This window comes from Felis catus, chromosome A1 (assembly GCF_018350175.1).
Source record: "Felis catus isolate Fca126 chromosome A1, F.catus_Fca126_mat1.0, whole genome shotgun sequence".
NCBI lineage: Eukaryota > Metazoa > Chordata > Mammalia > Carnivora > Felidae > Felis > Felis catus.
The window spans coordinates 21,417,821-21,437,090 of record NC_058368.1 but is presented as its reverse complement, the minus strand read 5'-3'; the positions used below and the strand labels follow the sequence as shown (position 1 = coordinate 21,437,090).

The 19,270-nt window shown below is 35.9% G+C and overlaps 1 long non-coding RNA gene across 5 annotated transcripts in view; it reads left to right on the top strand.

Annotated features, from left to right (window-relative positions):
- LOC123383983 overlaps window positions 1–18,919 on the top strand; it is a 40,633-nt gene extending 21,714 nt beyond the window's left edge. For 3 of the 5 annotated variants that reach the window (XR_006594458.1, XR_006594453.1, XR_006594445.1), the window contains 2 exons: window positions 8,336–8,424; window positions 14,110–18,919. This is a non-coding gene — a long non-coding RNA (uncharacterized LOC123383983). Of the gene's footprint in view, window positions 1–5,814; window positions 5,908–8,335; window positions 8,425–14,109 lie in introns of all 5 variants that reach the window. The other 2 variants (XR_006594451.1, XR_006594446.1) reach the window with 1 other exon arrangement.
- The last annotated feature ends 351 nt before the right edge of the window (window positions 18,920–19,270 follow it).

Sequence of the window (19,270 nt, the reverse complement as noted above, 5' to 3'; positions counted from 1 at the left end):
TCAATAAGCAAGTAAGAGCTCAAAAATTTTTATTGTTGCTTTGTCTTGACAATTCCATTTTCGATATTCATAGTAACTGTTTCTCTTGAAACTAAGAGATTGAATGTGTGACTTTGAAGGATCTTTTCAGGCTAATATTAAAGCCAGTAACTTGTCTATGCACTTCTATAAGTAGAATTAAACAGATGATGTGTTCTTATATCCCTAAAATTGAACTGGAGGAATTTCTTTTACTTTTCCATGATATCTTCCTTTTCCTGTGAATGAGTGAGTGTGTGTTTTAGATTATGGTTACTAGAGTGGGAGATATGGTTTGATATGTGGTCAAGTGGCCCCCAACGAAACTTTCTTGGTTAAAGTCATGAGAGTAAGCAAGAATGCAGGAACATTTGTAAATTGCTAAATAAAGTATTCCATTATACTGAACAGAATTCAAAAGGCATAAAACTTTTACAATAAAAATTTTTTTTAGGTGAATTTTGGAGTCAGTATGGTATTAGTTAAGAAAAGTGGCATTGGAATCAGATCTGAACTCAAATCCTCGTTCTGCCTACTTACTATCTAGGTTACCTTGAAGATATAATTTAACTTGGGCCTCAGTTTTGCCCATCTGTGAGATGGGTAATACCTCATTGAGTTTTTGTGTGTTAAATGAGATAATAAATATGTGAGCACATAACACAGTATCCAACATACAGAAAGTACTCTAATAAATGTTCTACTGTTAGCTACTATGAAGGTACTTCTATATAAATATAGGAATCCAAAGCCATATCTGATTAGATAATTATTAAATGATGAAATTATTTTATGATATAATCTCCTGTGTACAGAAAATATATCAAATAGATTACAAAAACCCTGAGTTCAGGGTATATTGAACCTGATCCTTTCCTATTTAAAGAAACATGTAGCCTAGCACATTCTAAAATTGAACCCTCTTGGGGCACCTGGGTGGCTCAGTTGGTTGGGCGGCCGACTTCGGCTCAGGTCACGATCTCGCGGTCCGTGAGTTTGAGCCCCGCGTCGGGCTCTGGGCTGACAGCTCAGAGCCTGGAGCCTGCTTTGGATTCTGTGTCTCTCTCTCTCTCTCTCTCTCTGCCCCTCCCCTGCTCATGCTCTGTCTCTGTCTCAAAAATAAATAAAAATATTTAAAAAAATAAATAAATAAAATTGAACCTTCTTTAAAGGTGAGTTTCTATTCACGTGGTTCCATAGCCAAGATTTGCTTTGGAAATGGAAATTCACGTTGACCCTGACAGTTTTACGTAAAACAAACTCCAGGGGTACCTGGGTAACTCAGTCGGTTACATGTCCAACTTTGGCTCAGGTCATGATCTCCCAGTTTGTGAGTTTGAGCCCCGTGTCAGTCTCTGTGCTGACAGCTCAGAGCTTGGAGCCTGCTTTGGATTCTGTTTCTCCCTCTCTTTCTGTCCCTCCCCTGCTCGCACTCTGTCTTCTCTCTCTCCCTCAAAAATAAACAAACATTAAAAAAATATTTTTAAAACTCCAAATTTAACTTTTAAATAGTTTGAATGACTTGTGCTAATGTATATTTTATATTCTATATTTTTTGAAGCCATGGCCTTTATACAAAGGTACACAGTCAAAAGTTGCAGATACTTATTTTGTTTGTTTTATCTTAAGGCACACAATGTGTATAAGTTGGCTAGGAGGACATTCAGTTAAAAATTCATAACTTCCAGGGTCGCCTGGGTGGCTCAGTTGGCTCAGGTCATGATCTCAAGGTTCATGAGTTCAAGCCCCATATCGTGCTCTCTGCTGTGAGCGCGGAGCCTGCCTCAGATCCTTTGCCCCCTTCTCTCTCTCTGCCTCTCCCCTGCTCCCACTCTCTCAAAAAATAAACTTTAAAAAAATGCAGAACTTCCAATGAGATAATCCGGTAAGAATAAATCTTTCAATTTTATTCATTCATTTTATTATACTCCCTCACTAAAGGGTCAGTCAAAATGAAGAGTCGATATTTAATAAAGGACAGCTTTATCTGACCTGAAGGAAAGAGTTCCAAAGATAGATCACCTTCTTTGAAATTGCTTTGAAATTGATACCTCATCTTAGAGTCAAAGTTCATACATAGCCATTTGATCTTCTTCACTGCATTTCCTCATTAGTCCATTGAGTTTCCATCAATTTCTATATGATGATGACTTACACATGTACAGTAACAGGCCCAACAGCTGCTCAAGAAAGCTTGAGTCCTCTGTCTTCTGGTGACATCCCATTTAGATCTGACATTAAGTTCATTTTTTTCCCTTCAAGCTATTTCTTCCAAATTTCTTAGTTATTCTTGTTGACAACACAAATTTTTGGACCTTCAAACTTAAAATCTTATGTTCATTTCTTTATTTTCTTATCCTCCTGTAGGTAAACAAGTGTTGAATTTGTTACTTCTTATAGTTGCTTCTTTATTATATACTTCAGACCTGTATCTTTTCATTTTTAAAACTGCCCATTTAATCCAAAGCTCTTAAGTGTCTAGTTTGTGTTCTAGGCTCTTGTATTATACTGCATTGCATTACATTGCCTTGCTTGTATTGCATTACAGCCTGTTGGTATTTTCCCTAGTCCCCATCCTGTCTTACCCCTTTTCCCACTAGCATATACAAACTCTGTAGAGAAGTATTGCTAGGTGAATAAAGAACACCTGATTGACTAAAAAAAAGGAATTTAAATAGAATCTCCTTTCAGTGATTCCACCTACAAGGAAAGGAGAAGAACAGAGCCTTCAGGAATTGAATCACAACCTAGACATCTACTGAATGGGAGAGTGTTGCTAGGAAGAGACATTATATATAATAACCACTGGAAAGATAAAAGGAGATATGAAATTCAACTTTTTGCTTTCTTTCCCTTTTTGCTTTTCACATTGTTCAGTTGGGAATCTTTCTAGGTGCAGTATTTATTTTGTTTGTGTTAGTCTGGTCAGTATAAAGTTATCTAGGAAGCTAGGAGAGCTGACCAGCAGAAGGGAAAAAAAGCAGTCTATTCTGACTACACTGACCAAAGGAGTTCAATTCATACCAAACATCTTTCTCCCATTTAGAAAACATCCTAGCATCTAAGGCCTTCTACTATAAGCCCATTACTAGGTCTTTTCCTTTCTCTTTCATTTCTCTCTACTCTCATATTTGTGTCGACTGTTCCTATTCAGTTGTCACGCCTTGGACATGCAGTTGCTGGGCCTGCCCTGCAGTAGTTCTGCGGACTGCTCTATCTCTAGTGCCTTCAACAGTACCTAGCACGTAGCACACAGCACTCAATACGTGTTGGATGAATGAATCAATGGTTGGTTATCTTTTCTCTCTGGCAATCCAAATCCACTACAGCTTTAAAAACTCTACATGAAATTTGCCTATTCCAGTAAACTTCTATCCATTATCAATCTAGTTTTTAAATCACTTCATTTTCCATATCCCCTTAGCAATTATTTATAGTTTGCATTTGATTCATATACTTACTATGTTTCTTTTCAAACACTCCCACATCCTTTTTACCTATGTTATATTTTCAATTAAAATATATCAAATTTTACATATCGGATATGCTGCTCGACAGTGCCTCATGTGCTGTAGAAAGCAAGACACTCGATAGGTGGGCCGGCTACCTCCGTAAAAGGAGAACATTCTCTAGATCATTGTGATCATCCTTGAAAGGGAGTTTAGATACATAGATAAGTTCTGTTTTTTGCTATTTCACTATATATTGTGTGACCTTGAGTAAAATCATTCCTTCAGTGCTTAGTTTAAGAACAAATTAAGAAACTGTTTCCAAAGCAAAAACATTTTAAAGTTACGGAAGAATCTACATGTTGGTACATTTCTCCAGAAATATTTAATGTAATATAAAAGTTCTAGCTGGTCAGGACACCTGGGTGGCTTAGTCGGTTAAGCATCTGACTTCAGCTCAGGTCATGATCTCATGGTTCATGAGTTCGAGCCCCGCATTGGGCTTGCTGCTGTCAGCACAGAGCCTGCTTTGGATTCTCTGTCCCCCCCTCCCCCCCGCCGCCCATCCCCTACTTGCATTCTTTCTCTGTCTCTCTCAAATAAATAAACTTAAAAAAAAAAAGTTCTGGCTGGTCAATTTGAATCTTTTCTTGTAATTTCCAGAGATGTCCATGCAACAAAGAAACTGAAACAGTATTATGTAGAAAATATCACCAACCATAGAAAGACCCCTAATGTCTTCACTGAGAAGAACCAGAGATAACATCCTGATTTTTGCAGTACTCAAGCTACTCCTTAGTTGTCTCATGAAGGAATTAATGTAGTAGAACACATTCAAGGAATTGCTGAGGTCAGAATAAGAATGTGGAAAGTGAAGTGATGAATCACTGGGTTCTACTCCTGAAACCAATACTACACTGTATGCTAACTAACTTAATTTAAATAAATTAAAAAAACAAAATGAGATACCTTAAACAAATGTACAAAGTGTAAGAGTATTTTCTATAATGGATTTTTAAAGAGTTAAATTAAGAGTCATATACTCTCTGGCCTCTTTCTCCATCTACACTGTCTTCTGGCAATAATAAATTTGGGCAACCTATACAAAACAATTTCTAAGGATGCAGTAGCAGTTTCTGCGTCATTCCCATTTCCTCCTCTGTAAAAGAGGGTTAATCAGACATTAACATGAAAATATGGGGGGAAGAAAAATACCAAACCAAAGAACTGAGTTTTAGTTCTACTGACATTTATATATCACACTTCCTGTTTATGATTTCAGAAATGCAGCCATGCAGTGCTTCTATTAAAAACTGAGTGATTAAGAACAGTTTCAGGGTTACAATGACAACTTATCCAAAGGAAAAAAAACTCACTAAACTTACTTTTGCCTTCATCGGTGGAATTGCTATCTTTGTTGTGTAAAAAGTTAAATATTTTTCAAACATTATTTACTAATAGTGTAGTTAAAGGGGAGCTTGGTGGTCTTTTGTCCCTAAAACAAGTAATTAGACATGAGTCTTCGTTCTAAATTTGACTAATGGGATAGGAAAACCAAGCTAACCCCCAACTAATATATACCTATGGGTATGTATAGGTGCAAGTATGTATGTATGTATATGTGTGTGTATGTGTGTATATATATATGTATATATATGTATATATATATATGTATATATATACATATATATATATGTAATAATTGCAAAAACTTGTTTTTCCCCTCTGTTTTAGATTTCAGCTGCCAGTTGGTTATTGTTAGGCAGTAATTAACAATCCCACCTGCAGGAGGGAAAGGGTAGAGGTGAATGCAATTCTTAAAGCCCCTTTCTTTCATGGTTTGTTCTGTCTGAAGCTAATCACGTGTTTATTTTTTAGTGTCTACTTCAGATTTTGTGTGTGGAGGTGTGTGAGTGCACAGAGAGAGAGAGCACCCAAGTGAGCAATAACTCTTACCTAGACATCCAAATCCATGTTCTCATTTCTTGTTGGCCACAAAGATAAACTTGTTCCCAGCTTCCCTTGCAGTTGGGTGTAGGCATGTGACCAAGTTAGAGCCAATGGAATAAGAACAGCAGTTCTGTGTACTACTTTTTAGTCTCCTAAAAATACTCGCCTTCTAACAGACTGTCATCGACAAGACCCTCCAGGAGGCCTTGGAAGTTTGGTACTGAAAGCCTAGTTACTGGAAAACCTTGGAAACTAAGTAGTGAACTACTTGTCTGTTTTAGCAAGAAACTTGTTTATTTTAGCAAATATAATTGGAGCCATTATACATTTGGGTGTTGATCTGTTATGGCAATTAGCCTACCCTAATTAATGTAATACATAAAACTTGTATTTACAGTGTCCCTGTGATGCATGACTCCAGCGGGTGGGCACTATTTACATTGTAATGTATGTAAATGGCATTTCCTGAAGCAGGATTAAGAAGCTACAGGTATATATACATATGGATATCCATATGTGTGTGTGTGTGTGTGTGTGTGTGTGTGTGTGTGTGTGTGTATAAAATAAAATAAATTTTCACCCTAGGAGTTATGCAATACTTAGTTCTGCCAAACTACAACTTCTCTCTTGGATTTTACTGCACACAAGCATCGATTCGTGATTGATGATGAGGGAAAATGTATACTTAGGATACAAATCAGATCTCTTTCTTAGATTTGTTCAACTGTTACTATATAGTGTTCTTATAACCTAATAAATACCTCTGGTATGCATTAGGCTGAAAGTGTTAGGATCCCCTGCCTACCCCCACCCACTCCAAGCTTACTGCTATGAGTAACAAAAACTTTTCTGATTTACTTTTCTCATTTGTAAGACGAGAGTTGGATTGTGTAACCTCAAAGATCCTGTCACTAAAATTCTATTGATGACTGTAATGTCCATAGCTATTGGTAGAAATAATCATTCATGTGAGTATTGGTTTGGATTCCAAATTCATTCTATAGAGATCATTAAAAGTAACTTGAAGTTTTAAAAAAAGGTATGTAAGTTGCACCAGTTCACAAAGACGCATATCAGAAGTTTCACTCTTCTCTTGAACAAAAACTATTAAGTTGAAAAGGTGTTTAACTCAGAACATTTTTTAGGGTAATTTTAAAGCAGTGTGTCACCTGATCCCTTTGCTCATGGGGGGAGAAGTACCAACACTAGTGCAGAATGTGAGATCTGAAATAATGTACCATATTGCAAAAAAAAAAAAAAAAAAAGTAGAAAACGAAATAGCAGATTGTGTAGTTGTTCACTGAATTTAATAGTTACAACTTTAAATTTTATTTCTCCTAATTGTATATTTGTGTTCTAATGTTTCAGTGTAGTAACCATTAATATTATAGCAAGCTCAGAATCATGGCAATATCACCAAAGTCATAGTTACCTTTGTCATAGTTAACACACTAAATCATAAATCACATTTTTGGTGTAGCTAACAGAAATGAATATTTATTTGCCTATTTGTCTGCTGTTGGGGCTTTAATCTCATGGATTTCAACTATGGGTAAAGCGAAAATATACATCATCCAGACTTGATGCAGGCACGGGATTGGCTTTAATTCATTCTTTTACTGCAGGAGAGCTGCAGAAATATGGACCTCACTCAGGGATGATACTGTTTTAGAAAGGGGAAAGAACAGGCTCTGTAACATTGTCCAAAGTGGAGTTTTTTTATATTATCAGAAAGCCATATATAGGCTGGAATAGATAAGAAGAAGGAATCAGAGTGATTTTTTTTTTTCCACACAAAAGGAATAAAACGAGAAAGCCTATAATAGTATTTATTTTGGGTACTAGGAGACAAGTATAGATTCTAAAATATCCTTACAATACTGCAGAAATTGGGAAAAAAAATCTTCAGAATGAGGGCACGGATAAATACATTTTGGTATATATCCCTATGTTGGAATGCTATGCAGATATTAAAAACATGGTTTTTTTTAAATTTTTTTAACGTTTTTTATTTATTTTTGAGACAGGGAGAGACAGAGCATGAACAGGGGAGGGTCAGACAGAGGGAGACACAGAATCCGAAACAGGCTCCAGGCTCTGAGCTGTCAGCACAGAGCCCGATGGGGGGCTCGAACTCACGGACCGAAGTCGGCTGCTTAACCGAGCCACCCAGGCGCCCCAAAACATGTTTTAAAAAATATTCAATAACGTGAAAAAATGTTCATTGTAAACATTTATTCTTACTAAATCCTTTATTCTTACTAAACAGGGATCAGTCTTATTCTTTCCAACCTCTGTCCTCTTTCTGCCGTTTCCTCTCCATCCCCAGGATAAATAGGAGCACAATGGAAGAAATGTTTAACACAGAGACACACAGATTGTGATATTTAGAGCCTGAAGTGATTTTAGAGATAATTTAGTTAAAATCCATCAGTTTGCAAAGGAAATGGGCACTCTCAAAAATGAAATGTTTCATCTGAGGTTTCAATTCTTTTAGTATTATCACTTGCTAAAACTTAGGGTTTCTTACTCCCCAAATTGGGAATGTTTCACTTTCTACTTCAACATTGCTATATCAGAGATTGGGTCAGACCAGAGTAAAGAGAGTAATAAAGGGAAGGCCAAATTCTAGATACTCTTTCTAGTCTATGCTTGCTTTTGGAGGGGGAAGTACTGGTTACAAGGGGATGACAATGACCAGTCATAAAAGAGCTATAGGGTATCTGGATGTAGAGATGTCTGTATTTCCTAATAATTGAAAATCTTTAATGTTTTTCTTAATACAACTTCAAAAATTCTTGGGGTAGAACCCAAATCATTTCTTTTTCTCACTTAAGTAATATTGGTAATGAAAGTGACTAGATTATAGTTTAGGACTATTTATTTATTCATTTGCTTTTGTCTATCTCTTCCACTAGAATGTATCTTACAGGAGGAAGATCTTTTTTCAGTTGACTCCAGTGCCTAGCAAATGTTTGATACACAAAAGATGTTTAATAAGAATTTGGTGAGTGAATTAATAAAGCAGTAATCCTTTATTTACTTAGGCTAGATTTCTTCTGGATATTTTCCTCAAGTTTTGCAATCCTATCACCAGTCTAAATCAGTTTTAGAATTAGGTAAATCTGCTCTGTTCATATGCTCTGTATTTCAGTCTTGCACAGTAGAACTGTTTTGTAATATTAATTTAGGCGCTGTTAAAACTCTTGTGCCAAGTTTACTTAGTTTGGGAATGATGTTGGCCTGCAGTTTTATTTAACTGAGCCATGGAGGTGCCCCGGCCTGCAATTTTATTTAGATTTCCATCCACAGATAAAAGTGTACATTTATACCATGAATTAGTGATATACATGTGATGTACAAGTCAGGAGGCAACACTGTTGGGTGAGTATATTTGAAAATAGGAAAAAAGAGATTGTGATGCCTTGAAAAATAGAAGCATTAGGCCAAAATAAGTATATATTTAAACTTACATCCTCAAATTAAGTGTAAGTTTTGAACCTGACAAAAACAAGTAGATATTTTGAAGAGTGGATTTTTCCTTAAAGTAAGATATTAAAACCAAAACACTAAACCCAAACTTAAATATTAATCTCAATTTTATTTTTTTAATTTAAAAAAAAAATGTTTATTTTTGAGAGAGACCAAGTGTTGGGGGGGGGGGGGCAGAGAGTTAGGGAGACACAGAATCCGAAGCAGGCTTCAGGCTCTGAGCTGTCAGCTTCAACTCATGAACGGTGAGATCATGAAGTTAGACGCTAAACCAGCTGACCCACCCACCTGCCTCATCTCACTTTTAAAAGGTACCCCACATAAAATTTTCTCCTTAGATTTATTTTCAATATAAAACTGTGTAGGAAATTAATTAAAAGATTTTTTTACAGCAAGGGGCGCCTGGGTGGCTCAGTTGGTTAAGCGTCCGACTTTAGCTGGGTCATGATCTCACAGCTTGTGAGTTCAAGCCCCACGTGGGGTTCTGTGCTGACAGCTCAGAGCCTGGAGCCTGCTTCAAATTCTGTGTCTACCTCTCCTTCGGCCCCTCCCCTGCTCATGCTGTCTTTCCCTCTTAGAAATAAGTAAACATTAAAAAAATAAAAAAAATAAAAAGATTTTTTTTACAGCAAATGTTTTACCATATGAAGAAGTTTAAAACTATTGGCCTTTTAGCTCACTTCTAGGAATTTATCCTAATTTAGGAAATAATCTGAAATGCTAAAACAGATGTAAGTATAAAAAAGTTCATAGTAATATTACTTATAAGAAACTAAGGAAAATAGTTTAAATGACCACTTAAAGGAAATACTACTCAAGGAACATTATACAGCCATTGAAAACATTTTTGAAAGAGTTTTAAATAATTTGAGGAAACATTTGTGATATAGTGTTAGGAAAAAAGGAAGTGTACTCAAATAGTTTAAACTTCATAAACTTAAACTACACGGAACTAGGACAACCTCAATAGTCAGTTGCCTGTAAATAAAAGAATTATTGGTTTTTTTTCTGCTGTCCTTTACAAAATATGTTTCCTTTACTTATTTTATTTAAACATATTTTCAAAATTTTCTTCACTTACATGTACTACTTTTCTAATCAGAAAAAGAAATTCATTACTTGTCATAGATATGTGTTCATGTCCCAATGATATGTTTTCAGTGTCATGTCAATATAAATATTGTTGAACAATAGAAAAGTTTGATATCATATAAATCCAAATAGTGGAGTTTCCAAAAAAAAAAAAAAAGACTGATACATATCCTATAACTTGTAAAATTATAATGGTCTAATATAGTTTAGTAATGATTTTAACATAGCAGGCTCTCAGCATGTTTGTGGATGATGGAGAGAGAAAAAGAGCACCTCAGTTTACCAAGTTCCTGGAATCTGTCAGTTAGCTAGTACCTTTCCCACCAAGAGTTTAATCATACAGTATAGTGTCAAAAAGCTGTCCATAAAATTGCTCTTAGTTTGTGTGGTATACTTTTGCAAACTATTACTTTCTACTTCAAAAAGAACAGTCTCTTATGTGCTAAATTAAAAAAAAAAATGTTTGTTTTTGAGAGAGACAGAGTGTGAGTTGGGGAGGGGTAGAGAGAAAGGGAGACACACAATAATCTGAAGCGGGCTCCAGGCTCTGAACTGTGAGCACAGGGCTCCATCTCATGACCTGAGCTAAAATCAAGAGACGCTTAACCAACTGAACCACCCAGGTGCCCCTCTTATGTACTAACTTTTTATAACCACAGAAGAGAGAAAAATTTGTTCTTACCTTGTTTATTTTGGTCAGCTGTAAGCTTCAGGTAAGACTCTGTGATCTGACATCATCAGTAAAAAAGGTTTCTTGTGGAAATAACTGGCAACAGTACTTACCCTGTAGGCTTGTTACAAGTTTTAGAGATCATGTATGTAAAGTCCCTATCATAGTGCATTGCACATTGGCATTCAGTAAATGGTGGCTATTATGACAATATATAATATTACTATGACATCTTATTGTTATATTCCTATATAGAGGGTGAGTTGAAAAAATATGAATTATAATCTATTTTAAAACATTAATCTAGACTTCCAGATAAAGATGGGGAGTAAGGGAAGAGCACAAAATTTCTCTCCAAATATCTTACAATACAGGAAAAACAAACAACAGTAAAAACTCCTTTAAAAAAAAAAAATGTCTACAACCTAAGCCAATGAAGGCCAAAATAATACTATTATTTGAAAACAATTACATTTGGAATTTCAAGAAATGAAATATGGTTGGAAATCAGATTCTCAACAAAAGGCAAGACTGGCAATCCCAGCACATTCCCTGAGTCAATTCATTCTTCTTTTCTCCTAGATGATTATGCCTCATCTCTGAGAAGAGATGATATAAACAGTTTCAATATGATATATTGTTTATCCAGTTCTAGGGGGTAGTGGCTGCTTCCTGAAGTTACTCTTATTTTCACTACTCCCTTTTTGCATTTTCAGTTCTACAGCACCTATCTGACCAATTCTTTGTACTCAGTTTTTGCTGTTGAAATTCTTACCAGCAACCAGAACAACTCCTCTGAAGTATATACATCATCTCCCTGCTCCTCATCAGACTTGGAACAAAATTCAGTCTCCTCACTAGCGCCTACAGCCCTTTTTGTGAGCTGGCCTATCCATTTCTCTAGTCTCATCTCTCACCACTTTCTGGCTCTAATTGGCTCTGATCATTCTGTCTTGAACACACCACTTTCCCACTTACAGGGCCTTTGTACTTACTCTTCTCTGCATCTGGATTGCCCAGGTCTTCCCCTGACTTACCGCCTAACTTCATTCAGATCTCTTCTCAGATGTCATCTTAGAGAGACCTGCTCTCATGCTCCATTTGAAATGCACAATTCCTTCCCCCATTCCTCCCAATTTCCTACCTGGTGTTTTTCTTATTACTACCTGACACTGTTTTAAGTTTGTTTATTTCTCCCTCCCCTATCCTTAACTAAAAGCTCTTCATAAATGTAGGAATATGTTCTTATTTTCCACTAGTGCTGGCACTCAATACATTCTAGTTGATAAATGCATTTAATAAATTGTAGTCAATGTAGAGGAAAAGTAGAACAAAGTAATTGCAAAGAAGATCATATGTAAGTGAGACAAAGATAACATAAAGCCTGATTCATCTCCCTGAGTACATAATGCAACAAGTGAATCAGAACAAGCACTGTAAAGATGTAACAGAAGATAATTTCCACAAAATAATGAAAAGAACTGAATCTGCAGAAAAATATTAGACACATAATATTCAGTATTGAGGCATTTTCTGGTTAAGCTACTAACCATAAAGAATGAAGGAAAACCTTTTCAGACCTCCAGGAGACAACTAAATAACTTATCAAGAGGGAGGAAATCATGCTGGCCTTAGACTTCCTCTAAGCAATATTCAAAGTCAGAAAACAAAGGAAAAATGTCTGCAGTTTTAAGGCAAAGCCAGCACGACCCCAAACTATTATATCTAAATAAGTGTCATTTGAGAATTGATGAAAAGACCAACACAAGCATCCATGGATCCATATAGAAGAAAACCCCAAAATTACTTAGTGAAGAGCAGATAACTGATGAATCAAAATTCAGTAACTAAGATACTGAGAACCAAGGCATATTGTGAGCATGGGATTAAAATGCAAATCAAGACCAAATGATCAAAGAAATTAGGATTATAAAACAAATAGACATTAAAACCTCAACTTTGTAAAAATAATGATGTAATGATGTAAAAATATATTTTTCATGGCAGAGTCTATTAGCATTTCTAAATTTGAAACATATAAAAGTCTCCAGACTCTTTTTTAAACTTCAGATATTTTAAGAAATAAAATCTCTTGTAGTAAAGAAACATTTTTCTAAAAGTTCAGCAAGTACTTCAGTTTATCTTACCACTTCCAAATTAAAAATTTTAATTTAATGCTTTTAACTTAAATGTAAAGTACATGTTCTGATCTTAAATAGATTATCTTATCTGTATAAATGCATAGAAATATGCCTAACATGATATTCATTTAAAATTGATAGTAAAATCTGGGATCTGATATTTAAAAACCTTCCTGTAACTTTCTACATTGTTTAAGTTATTTATCAGTGAACATGTATTATTTTTATGAAACTAACAACACTATTACCCATAACAATGTGAATATACTTAATACTGCTGAACTGTACATTTAAAAATGGTTAAGATGGTAAATTTTAATTGCTATGTCTTTAACCACAAAATTTAAAAATAAATATTAAAAATACTGTTAAAAAACTTATAAAATAGATCTAGCCAAGGGGCACCTGGGTGGCTCAATTGGTTAGGCGTCCGACTTTGGCTCAGGTCATGATCTTGCAGTTCGTGAGTTCAAGCCCCATGTCAGGCTTTGTGCTGACAGCTCTGAGCCTGGAGCCTCCTTTGAATTCTGTGTCTCCCTCTCTCTCTGCCCCTCCCCCACTTACACTGTCTTTCTCTGTCTCTCAAAAATGAATAAATTTTTTAAAAAATTTAATAAAATAGATCTAGCCATTATAGCTTTACAGATGGGTTATGACTATGCTAAATTTTTCTTAAATCAACTTTTCCACCAAAGGTAGAAGGTAACCTAAGGTAACCCGTCAAATTACACCATTCACATAATACTCTGTACTTCCTGCCTATACCTTATCTAATTTAATTTTAGAAAACATTGTTATAAGTATGTAAAATGAAGAATACTTATAAAGAGTAATATGTTGATACTTTATTAAATATCCTAGTGTTACATAAGAATGTAAATATGTCATTTGATTTATGTATTTTGGAGGAAATCTTTTAATGATTTTTTTTCTGATTGTTAAAATAATTTGTGCTAATTTTAGAAAATATGGGAAAGAAAAATTACCATAACCACATATAATGCACTTTGCTATATTTTTACCCATGCTTTTACTATGCATATAAATGAATACATCTTCAAATAAATGAGGAGAGATAGTTTTCTAGCCTAAAAAAATTGAACTGTACATTAAATTTAAATATTAGTATTTTTCTGCATTAAGACTTTTAGTGATTGCATAATATTCCATTAGATTGATATACCATGGCTCATTTAACCACTCCTTTACTGTTGAATATTCAGATTGTTTCCTCTGTATAGATGCTGTACTGAATATATATATAAGTCTTTGACTTTGTATTTGATTATTTCTTTAGGATTGGTTCCTGGAAGTGGAACTACTATATCAAAGATTTGGACATTTTTAAGACCCCAGAAAGGTAATATAGTAATAAATGCGACTGTAAATTTTAACACATTCTTAGCTACACTCGTTATTAACACTTGCATTTTCAATCTTTGTCAGTCTGATAATAGGGAGACTCATTGTGTAATTTGATAAAATTGCATTTTTGCTCATATACTCATATTAATAACTTAACTACCTCAAGGACTTAATATTCTTTGTCTTTTCCATGATGCTTACTCAGCTGGTGAAGAAATGTATTTTTTATTGACTTAGGCAGTATTTCTTTTAAAATAAATTATATTTTGAACACATAGAAAGGTGAAGAAAAATAGCATAAGGAAGGATCCAGATTTATTTTACTTAGTAAAAAAAGGTAAGATTGTATTTAATTATTAATGTAGTGGTAAATAGAACATTATTACTAGAAGCTAGCAATATCATATTGTATTTATTGAATTTATTTCTTTATCGAAATCATACTGAATTTATTGCTTAATGTGCCATTTTCACTACAGCACTTTCCAAAATACTTACTAAATGCTTAGCTTATAAGATTAAGAAAAACATTCACTAGATAACTACTTTGAAATAATTGCCCCAACCCTGCTTTCATTCACGATGCCTAGAAACAGACTTGCCTACTTTAATTTTCTTTCATGTTGTTATTACTATGAAGTCATTTTATAGATAGGGTAATAAGCATTCTGGCATAAAGAAAAATAGCATCTGTACAACGATATGGCACGGTTTGGTTGGGGCTGTTCCTCCTTCAGAACTTCATTACGTAATTTGAAAGTGTTTACTTAAGCTCCTTTGGGCTGCCTCCATGGTAGCTATGAAGTCACAGAATTAGGACCAGTTTGGGGCCTGATAACAATGTCTGTTAGTTTAATGTGAACACTGTGTCAATTTTTTTTTTTTTTATCATTGCTGTATAAGAAACTTTAAAAACAAAGATATACTTAATTCATTTCATTTTTTAAAACAAGTATGCTTCTTCAAAAATCACTAATACACAAAACAAGGGATTCGTAAATGTATGTTTGCTCATTGTCTAGATGTATTTATTTTAAAATCTGTATTCCATACCATGAATTCACAGTATGATTTTGACTCAGTATAATTATAAATAATTATGCAAAATTACCAAAATGTGTAGAGGTATTAGACAGCCTTTAGGAGAGTATGAATTATTAAGATTCTATTTCTACACCAAGACCACTATTTCTATCTCTAAGTCATAAAAGAAATCTAAGAGAACACCATAGATGTATAAATTATAATAATATCAGCTTTAGGAGAATTTAAAAAGATACCAGGTTATAAGAAAAAATTATTTTCTCTTGATTACTCAAAGAAAGGTAATATTTTCAGTTCCTGAGAGGGAGAACTCTTGCTCCTTGGCCAACCAAATAACTAGGTGTATTGGTTTTAAAGAAAAATATTGCAATATGCATTGTAAACATGGAAGAAGAATCATTTAAATTTTGTATTGTAATAATCAAATGGTATATCACCTTCAAGGCAACGTGAAAATTTTTTATAAAATACCTAAAATCTCAACCATCCCTTTAGAATTACTGAGTTTTATGAATAAACAAGCCTAAGTCAAGATCCTGTTATCTAAAAGCATATAGACCTCTTAAAGAAATGTCATTTTGTTTTAATTATGTAACATGAATTTATTATAAAATTACTTGTTGGAATAATCTCCGTAGCATTTTGCTTTTTAACTAACTTTGAGAAGTTAAACTGATGGCCTTGCCAATGATCTAGTGAGGTACAAAGTCAGGGATAATTCAGGGAAGAAACAGAAAAAACCTTTAGGACCTGATCATCACTCTGGAGGTATAGCCACTCTAGGGGTCCTACGTGGATTGGGAGAGAGGGGTTTCTGTGTATAGGCGGCCTGATCTGGAGGGGGAGAATGGTCAAGGGGGAGAAGAGGGAAAGATTATGAGACAAACTGCCTACTAAGATTGGTTTAGGTTTAGCTTTGCTGTAACAATGAAATGTGGTGGGGTTTTTTTGTTTATTTATTTGGAGAGAGAGAGAGCGAGCGCATGTGCATATGGTATGATCAGGGAAGGGGCAGAGAGAGAGAGAGAAGTAGAGAGAGAATCCCAGGCAGGTTCTGCATTCTGAGCCTGGAGCCCAACATGGGGCTCCATCTCATGAAGCATGAGATCATGATCTGAGTTGAAATCAAGTCAGACACTTAACCCACTGAGCCACGCAGGTGCCCCTGAAATGTTTAGGTTTTTATATGTCATTCTCATATGAAAAGAGGGTGATTGGTTTCTTATGTTTAAATATTTTTAATATACGATACATTGTTTATAAATCTGTTTATCGGAAGTTAATATGTGTGGTGATTTTAAACTAAATATTGCCAATTCTTTGACACGCCTTCATTAAAGGATCAGAGTCTAATTCCCCTGTCTAGAATATGGATGGCCTTAGTGATTTTTTTCTAACAAACATGATGTGATAGATATAATGCTGCATGACTAGTTAGGTCATACAGCTTCATCTGGCTCTCTGTCTTAGGACACTTGGAACCCAGGAACCCTGTTGTGAGAAAGCCAAAAACAGAAGGACAGGCCATTGTGTAGGTGTTCTGACCTGGTAATCCCAGCTAAGGTCCCAGTCATCAGTGAGTACTAATCACTAGACATGCAAATGAACAAATCTTCAGATGATACAAACCTCTAGCCTATGAGCTGCTCAGGATGAGGCCAGGTGCATTAGAAACAATCTATCCCTGCAGAGCACTACCCAGATCACATGTTCATGAGAATGCTGTTTTAAACCACTAAGTTTTGGGGTGGTTTGTTAAGCATTTGAATCCCTGTTCTAGGGACTAGCTCTAGCTCAGGTTAGCTGTAACAAGTAGGAAGGAAATGGAGGAAGCAAAAGAAAATGTCCTCCCCCCCTCCCCCCACTTTTCCTCATTTCCTTAGATTGAAAATCTTAGCACCTCCTAGTACTAATTGTTGGCAATTAAGTATAGTTTTGAAGTGCCATTAGGAACAAAAAACACGATAATGGGGACCTGGTCTATCTATCTAAACTCTTCTTGAAGGCTTAGTGTCTGAGCAGGAAAAAGAGAAAGCTTGAGTCTATTTCTCCTTTTCTTCTCCCCTAAGTATACCTAGTTTCAAAAAGGAGGGGAAAGCAAGATTTAATCATTTCTTGCCCTCATCTCTCTTCTGAATTCAAATCTTTTGAAGGAGATTTTTTTTTTCCCCACTAAATGACTACACAGACACTTCAATCTTATGAAGGGACCAAACCTACAACATATTTGCATTCCTTATCAAGGAAGCAGGATTTACTGACCAAAGTGATACACTAAGGACGCCACTCTGTCTTTAGTCACTCATCACTGTCCTTGAAAGGTTCCTCAGGCTCCTCTCCTTCTAAATGTGGACACTCCCTAGGGTTCTCTTTTCAGACCTCTTCTCACTTGACACACTTTCTGGTCCGTCTTACACATGCCCATAACTTTAGTTACCACCTACATTTTAATGACTCTAGAGAGCCAGACTTTACTGCCAACCCTGATGGGATAGTTCCCTGATAGCTGCAATTCTACACGGACAAAACAGGGTTCCTCCTCCTGAACCTGAGGTCCACTCCTCCTCCTAGTCTACACACTAGAGCAGAAACCTGGGGATCCCCTGTCTTTGCCCCACACAACCAGTTTTCCATTCCACCAATTCATTACTTTTCTCGAATCCCTCTTCTCTCTAGCCCCACTGTCATTAGGTACACAGCAGTGGTCCCAATCCATTCTTACTTCCATCACAGGCTGCTTTACATTCCATCCTCAAGTTCCAGCACCCCAACCAACGTAATCTTTTCACACCTGACCACGCACTTCCATTAAAATATCCTATCTTTGTTCTCCCTTTCCTATAGGTATTTATCTTGAGGCCCAATAGTCCTTTAGTCACAAACCCCTCGACAATGTATACAAAATTGTAGTATAGGTCTATAGGTACGTTTTTATGGAGAGAGGCCATATTCCTTTCCACAGGTTCTCAAAAGGATATGTGTCTGCAAAAAGGTTAAAAACTTGAAGGTCTCAGGCTAAAGTCTGAACTCCTGGTCTTCCTTCAGCTTCCTTTCTCATCCCGTCTTCCCTCCCCTCTTGTCCCATGCTTCTCCCTCTGTAGTTCCAGGCCTTTGTACATGCTGCTTTACTTGCTCACCTTGGGAAGCCCTTTCCTTTCGTAGCTGGCCTAACTTTTGCCATCCACGAAACCACCTTCTTTCTTTTGAGAAACATCTCAGGTCACACTACCTACAGAAAACTGTGCAGGGAGGGCTAGCCCAGCTGGGAGTCAACTGTTGGCTCCCTGAAACCAGCCTAGCAATTGCTCTTTTTTAGCATTTACCCCCTGGATTTCCAAACCGGAAAGATGGTTGGTGGGAGTGGGGGGGTGGGGTGGTGGTGAGGGGAGAGGGAGAAAAAAAAATAAAACCTATAAAGCCTGTAAAACAAGCAATGACTGATAATTGTTTCTGCAGCACTTATACACTGTAGAAGAATGCCAGGCTGTAATATACGTTTTTATAGTACTTTCTGGGGAGGAAGAAATTGGGTGGCAAATATGTAATTTATATTTGCCAGCCGTTTTGGTGATAAAGACCACACACACTTTCCTGTTCCAGAATATTGTACAGGAATTTTCAACATCATCCAGTTTTCCTTTATTTTATACCTACACACCTCATGGTGTTACTTATTTAATAAATCCTTTAACAATGCAGTTCTGATATTCTATGACTTGCTAGGAGGACTGCTGGGTCATATATCTGAATTATTGCTTCTGGTTCACCCAACACCAGAACAGTCTACCATCACAATGTGTCCCTAAAATTCTCCATCTACTCTGGAGTATGTTCCAACTTTTTAAAATAAAACTTGGGTCTGACTAGTACACGAGTGAGACCTGCTGTGCCTTAATAGCACAAGCTCTAGCCTTTTCTCTTAAAAAAAAAAAAAAAAGTTCTTTTAATTGTTGTCGCTTAACATAGCTCTTTGCCCTTCTCAGGCCGACTGATCTGAGTGAAGTGTACTGCCCAGGCTAGTAAGGCATCAACTTATAAATAGCGCTTAC